This window comes from Microtus oregoni, unplaced genomic scaffold (assembly GCF_018167655.1).
Source record: "Microtus oregoni isolate MIOR12 unplaced genomic scaffold, Mior012 000012F_ref0000307, whole genome shotgun sequence".
In the NCBI taxonomy this organism is placed as follows: Eukaryota; Metazoa; Chordata; class Mammalia; order Rodentia; family Cricetidae; genus Microtus; species Microtus oregoni.
In genome coordinates this window covers 8583893-8591015 of record NW_024543071.1, presented here as the reverse complement: position 1 = coordinate 8591015, position 7123 = coordinate 8583893, and positions in this window count along the sequence as shown.

Below are 7123 nucleotides of genomic sequence, written 5' to 3'. Positions count from 1 at the left end.
TGGGTGGAGGGTCAGTTAGTTTGATTCCAATTATCTGCTGTTATCAGATAAACAAAAGAGAAAATAACTGATTTAAATTTATCTGGGGGCATAAATCTTTCATTTGAAATAGTAAAGAAGTCATAAAATTTATGGTTCTCCCAGTCAGTATTATCAGGATTCACTCTCTGGGCTCCTTGCCAGTAATCCTTCTCAGAAATTATCCTGAGGAGCCTCAGCACTCTGGGGTGGCCATAGGGCATCTCCGTTGGAGTTTTGGCCCTATGGAGACATGACTATATTGTTTTAAAAGGCTTGATAGTGAGTTAAAATTTGTCCAAATCAGTGGTAAGGAGTTGCCTGGCACAACAGAAACCAAGAATACTGATTTCTAGTCCCTCCAATACCTTGGTAGGGTCCCAGTGGAGGGCCACAATTAAAGGCTGGTCATCTCATATGTTTCCATGAGGATAGATTTTCAATATGTAAGGCATTGATAAAATCTTACAGCATGACACAAACACTAAAAGCACACAAAAGAAGGCCATTTTTGCTGCAGTAAAGGAGTTGTTGCCATCACTGTGGGAGCATTGCTGTCGTCCTACAAAAGCACCCGAGATCTAGACTTCTTAGGGATGACAACTTGCTCATCAGCATGCTGCCTTTCAATTATAACATGAGTCACTTGGTTCACACCCCAGCTGCCTTACATTTTTACAAGTTTTAATTGATCATCATTGAGTTAGTGTAAATTAATGAGCCTTTCTTGGCAACCTCTGTTTTGGAAATCTATTAAGCAGAGGCATTGTTGCTTTCTAGGAAATGTTCTCCTCTTTTGTTCTTTGAGACTTTCCAAAGCAAGAAAACTATGCCCGTACTCAGGCCAGTGCCGTCTGCAGGGCAAAGCACTGTCCCATCTCCGGCAAGCATTTCGTGCTTGTGATGTGGGGGTCCCCTCTGTGTGCTGTGAGCACCATTAATGAATAAAGAAGCTGCGTTGGACCTATAGCAAGGCACAACTTAGGTAGACAGGGAAAGCTGGACTGAAAGCTGGGAGAAGAAAGGGTGGAGTCAGGAGATGCCATGGAACTGCCACCAGAGATAAGACGTGTTGAAACTTTGCTGGTAAGCCACAGCCACGTGGCAATACACAGATTAGTAGAAATGGGTTAAATGAATATGTAAGAGTTAACCAATAAGAAGTTAGAGCTAATGAGCCAAGCAGTGATTTAATAAATACAGTTTCTGTGTGATTATTTCTGGTCTAAGCTAGCCTGGCAGCCAGGAAGAACAAGCAGGTCCTCCTCCTACATGCTTGTTCTTTCACCTGGATATCTCTCCTAGACTATCATCCGAAGCCTGGAACTCTATTTATGTATCAGAGCAGTATCAGCACCCGGCCAGTGACCCGCTTTGTGTCTTACACAGCAGCCGAGGCACGTGGCTTGAGTAGAGTCAAGCATCTTCCCCTAAATTGCCTTCCAAACATGTAATCACTCAGAGAGAGGGGGGATTGGACTAGAAAGTTTCAGGATAAAAGAAAGTGAATGGGCAATTATTAATGCTAGAAATAATAATTATTAGATAGTCACAAGGATTACAGCCTGTAATGGGAGATGACTACATACAAAACTCTAAACAAATGAAAGACAATGTGTGGTCACAAAATATACTGGGAAAAATAAATTGATCAGTGTAGAACATGATATTTTAAGGTAATGCTTGAAGAAAATGAGTAACATTTGAATAAAATGAAATTAATTTTAAGTAAAATTAAGATTTAAATGAATAGGGTACTGTTAGATAAGGACTCATTTTTTTGGATGATTTTAAGTGTCTGCCCTCGACCTCCACCCCTTTATTATTTCTTTCTGCTCACTAGTTGTATCAATTACTTGTTGCTATGAAAAAATGCTTAACAAAAATGACTTAGGGGACAAAGGGTTTGCACACAGCTTGCAGGATAGTCTGCTGCAGCGGGGGGGTCATCTTGGTGGCTGCAGTGTAAAAGGTTTGTTTTGTGCACAGTTTGTCAGGATAGTCGTCTGCTGCAGCGGGGGGGGGGGGGTCGTCTTGGTGGCTGCAGTGTGAAGTTGGCCACCTCACAACTGCAGTCAGGAAGAAGAGAGACAAGAAAGCAGAGATTAGTTTGCCTTCTCTTCAATGCAGTTTAGAAACCCAGCCCATGGGGTGACGCCGCTCACACTGAGGATGCATCTTCCCACAGTAATGATCCAAATCCAGAAAGTCTCTCATAAACCTAACAGAGGACTGTCTTCTAGATTATCTTAGATCCTGTCATCTGGACAATATCAGCCATCACAGGGGTAAATTTGATCACATGAATGGCATAAGACCCTTATTCTCTGTATGATAGCTATGTGCCATTCAATTTAATTCCAGGTCATCTTTTTACAGGAAAAACATTCCTAATCATTGTGAAGCCTTTGTCTATTCATGCATCTCCATTTTCTAACAGACACAGATTGTCCAGGATGCATTGTCCTTCTGGTCACACTTAATTGGCTCATAGGTGGGTGCTGGACCAATGAATATTGCTCACCAGTAATTTTTGAAATAGGAAACAGGAAGAATATTTTATCAGTCTCTGATGATAAAGTAATGAAATATAAACCTGATCCTGACAGTCAAGCTTTGAACCATATACATAAAGCAGCAGAAGAAATGATTGTGGGCAATAGAAACAAACAAGAGAAGATGCTGTTACAAGGATCCACCCATAGACTTGTCCTCACATTCTTGGTTCAACTTTTTCTTATGAAAATACTCAAATATGTACAAATAATCATATAATTAACAGTAAAATAATGATACAATTAACATTTGGCTACACTTATTATATCTCACACCTGTCCAACCATTACTCAAAACTTAACTTTCTGTTTTATGTATTTGGACTTAATCTGTATAAATTGTTATGGAACATCTCTATTCAAATCACCATATATAACCTAAAACATATTTCAACTATAAAAGCACTGCCTGCTCATTCAAAAGTCCTGAGTTCAATTCCTAGCAACCCCATGGTGGCTCACAATCATCTGTAGTGAGAACTGGTGCCTTCTTGAGGAAGAGACCTGGTCAGTCTTCTTCATCAGTTTAGACCATGAAACCCAATATGGACACGTTCAACAGAACTGTCATATACAGTCTGCCCATGCATGCTTCAGCAATACATTTTTTTTTATTTTACAAAGTTTAAACATAGTGAGATGTACAAATTTTACAAGGATTGTTCATTGAATTTTGCCTGCTTTTTTAATTTTCCAGTCCATATAGTTTATAAATTTTATTCTTTTTCAACTTCATACATGTATATAATGTACCCTCCTCTAATCCTTATGTCCCTCCCACGCTTACTACCACCACCCTCCTTTAAAAGTTCCTTTTCCATGTTTATTTCCTGTCTTGTCCTCTGCCATGCAGAGTTTTACTAGGGCTGCCTGTATGACTTTGGGTTTAGAGCTATCTATCTATTAGAGCCTGGGAGCCTAACCAGCAAGTACACAACTAGATACTGTGCCTTCCTGTATCCCATAACCTGTTATTTTTCATAGCCCAACAGTAAGTGGAAGGGTCCCCTGAGCTTCCTCCCCAGTCCACACCTAACTGTCAGGAAGCCTGGACTTCTGAGCCCAGCTACTGGGAATCCATGGTTTCCATGACGTGTCATGACACAGCCAGTCTTCTCCTTTCACTGAGTCTTCCTCTTCTGTAAGGCTGTAACTTCTGGGCCCTAGAGAAAACAGCTCAAACATTGTCTTGAGGGCGTAGCCCTCAAGTTTTTGTCCTTCTCGCCATAGCATGCAGACATGAGCCTCTGCTTTCGCTTCTGCTCACTGAGTGCAGGGGTTTCTCTGTTGACACCTGAGAGTAGTCTTTTTTTCTGGGAGTATAAGCACAGACATTTAGGGTGCAGCTTGATGCTGTGTCAGCTTGACTAAGAAGCAGTTTTAAGTTCCTCTTCTGGCCTAAAACTTCTTCAGCCACAAGTTTCCCAGCGGCTTTCCAAGATCTCGACATATACTCCCTCTTGTAAAGTGGGCCTCACACTGAAAGTTTGACAAATGCATAGATCTATAAACGCAGATGCTTGTCAAGATACCTATAATGTTTTTATAAATTTATCGTTTAGGTTTTCTAAATTGCTATTTTACTTTTATTTCATGTGTACTGGTGTTTTGCCAGCATGTATGTTTACTTGAAGGTGTTGGATTCTCTGGAACTGGAGTTACAGACAGTTTTGAGCTGCTGTGTGGGTGTTGAGAATTGAACCAGGGTCTTTTGGAAGAGCAGCCAGTGCCCATAACCACTGAGCCATCTCTCCAGTCCCCTATGATTTTATTTACATTTCATTCTTTCTTAAAATATTTTTGGTTTCTTGCTTCCTCCTGTAATCAAAAATGCCCCCATTAGATTTTAACAAACGTGCAGCTGAATTGAGAATTGAAGCTAGGTACCTACCAAATACAGAAATAGGTGCGTGTTTGCAAATTAAGAGTTTTTCTTTGACCTAACATGGTCCCATCATAGTCTCAGGGACTTGAGAGGACAGGGCTGAATATTACCCCATGTTAAAGGACCTTCACCATAATGTGTGTTCATGTACAAGGACCTTCAGTGTGAGCCAAATGCCCTGTCTCATATTTTGTTTCGATTGCTTCCCAGATACTGTCTTTCTCTGGCATTTAGTCACTGACCAAAGTATCCTGAGGTGTTCATTCATCATGGAAAGCCATCTCTCCTGGTCTCTGTAAAAACCCACAAAAAAGAGGACTTTTGTAGAGTGATCCTGGATGCGGGACTGTTCATGCAATGAAACAGAATGTGCTGAGAAGTGCAAGATACTTATTTATCTCAAATCAGCAGAGCGAGAAAAAGATAAATTGGTAGGTGAATCATGAATGCAGTTTTTGATTACACTAGACTTAGATGCCAAATAAGGTTCCCTGGGATACTGCAAATTGGCATTTATGCATTATATTGGAGACAGAGGGGAAGTTGTATTACAACTAGAATTCATCAGCAGATAAAGTTACGCCTGTGCAGGTGTGGTGTTGCCACAGACCTCTCCGAATAAATGGGGCAATCCCAAGGCCAGGCTTCTGTATCTAGAAACACAAGACAGTAATTGAAACTCACTACAGATGACCAGAAAATTATTCAAAGTAAGGAGCTGTTTTTCTCCGAGGCATGGAGAAAGGCCAGCCATTTTCTCCCAAGAATGATGAAGAACTTCAACATAAATAATACACAACTTTATACAGTATTACATCCTGTTCTGAAGAAAGCGGTGGTTCTGAGACCCATTCAGAGAAGTAGTAAGACATCCTACTTAGGAAAGACATACATAGTCTATGAGCTGTGTTTAAAAACAGAGTTAAGTGTTCCATTTTATCAGTCCCCCTCCTCAGAGGGCAGTCGCACTGGGGAGGGATGGAAGCTACAAGTCAGCCATTGCTGTGTACCAGACAGTTAGGAACCCAGGCCTGTCCTTCACTGGAAACGATCTCTTCTTATCCCCACAACCATCTTTCAACCCCTCATCTCTTACCCTACTAAGAATTAACCTCCTAAATGTGCCCTGAACTTTTATTCTTACATTCCTGAAATCTACCACACAGAGACATTTCTCTAAATCATGAAACAGGAAGGACTTTCAGCACATGGCAAACAACAAGAATTTTTACACATACCAGATGTAACCCTACCACCCTCACCTGACTCTCCTCGGGTTCCTGTCACTCCATCACTCTGAGCTCTGTGCACACCACCTTACTCCTCATCCTCTGTGCTCAGCCTTGCAGAAGAGCCCTGTGCACACCACCTTACTCCCCATCCTCTGTGCTCAGCCTTGCAGAAGAGCCCTGTGCACACCACCTTACTCCCCATCCTCTGTGCTCAGCCTTGCAGAAGAGCCCTGTGCACACCACCTTACTCCTCATCCTCTGTGCTCAGCCTTGCAGAAGAGGTCTTGAGGCCTCAGTGGTTACAACTCAGCATACACGGGGTTTTTAAAGAACACATGGTCATAGCTTTTTTAAGCTAATTTTCTGTGCTTTTATTTTTACATCTATAAAGTAAGTCTAATGCAACCTATTGACTTCTTAGATGACTAGAGGGATCAAATGACACAGTGAACACGAAGGCTTTAGCAAAAGTGTAGCAAATATAAACATTCACAATGAGCCCAAACATGACTAGAGCCCGCCTCAGACATCTCTCTTCTATCTTCCAAAACCCTATTTAAATGTCATTATCATATTAATTAAATTTTAAACTACTACTTGGTAATATTTTTGTTAAAACATGAACACAGAGAACCAAGTATTGACTGTCCTATTGATATCCTTTATACTTAGTGCCCTTCACAATCCCTGTAGTAATAAGGGCGCAGCAGGGCTGCGTTCCCAGCACCCCGGCCGCCAGCTTGGCTAGCTTATGCCCCAAAATAATTACACGGACACTGTAGTCTTTTAATCACTGCTTGGCCCATTTCTATCTAGCCTCTTCTAGGCTAACTCTCGCACCTGGACTAGCCCATGTCTAATATTCTATGTAGCACAACTAGGTGCGCTTACCGGGAAGATTCTAGCCTACATCCATCCTGGGTCGGAGCTTCATCGCATGTCTGCCCAGGAGCCGGGAGCATAGCATCTGTGTCTGAGGCGTCTGCTCCCGAGAAGAGAGCTGTGGAGTCTGAGCTCACTTCCTCTTCCTCCCAGCGTTCTGTTCTGTTTACTCCTCCCACCTATCTTCTAACCAATGAGGGCCAAGCAGTTTCTTTTTATTTAACCAATGACCTTCCTCCATCATTTCCCCTTTTTCGGTTTAAACAAAAAAAGAAAAGGCTTTAACTTTAACATAGCAAAATTACATATAACAAAACAGTTATCAAGTAAAAGTTACAATAATCTTTATCATAACTAAGGAAAACAATAACTATAACTAACTATTCTTAACTCCATCAAAGACTCCAGAAAGATACAATACTACCTAAGCAAACAAGAAAAAAGCAACTTTTAAAACTCTAGAAATGACAGAGACATCTCGCTGCCTGGACAGTCACCCAAAGTTCCTCTGTACCGTTAGGGCATCCATCTTCAGCCTTCAGGCCCATGGT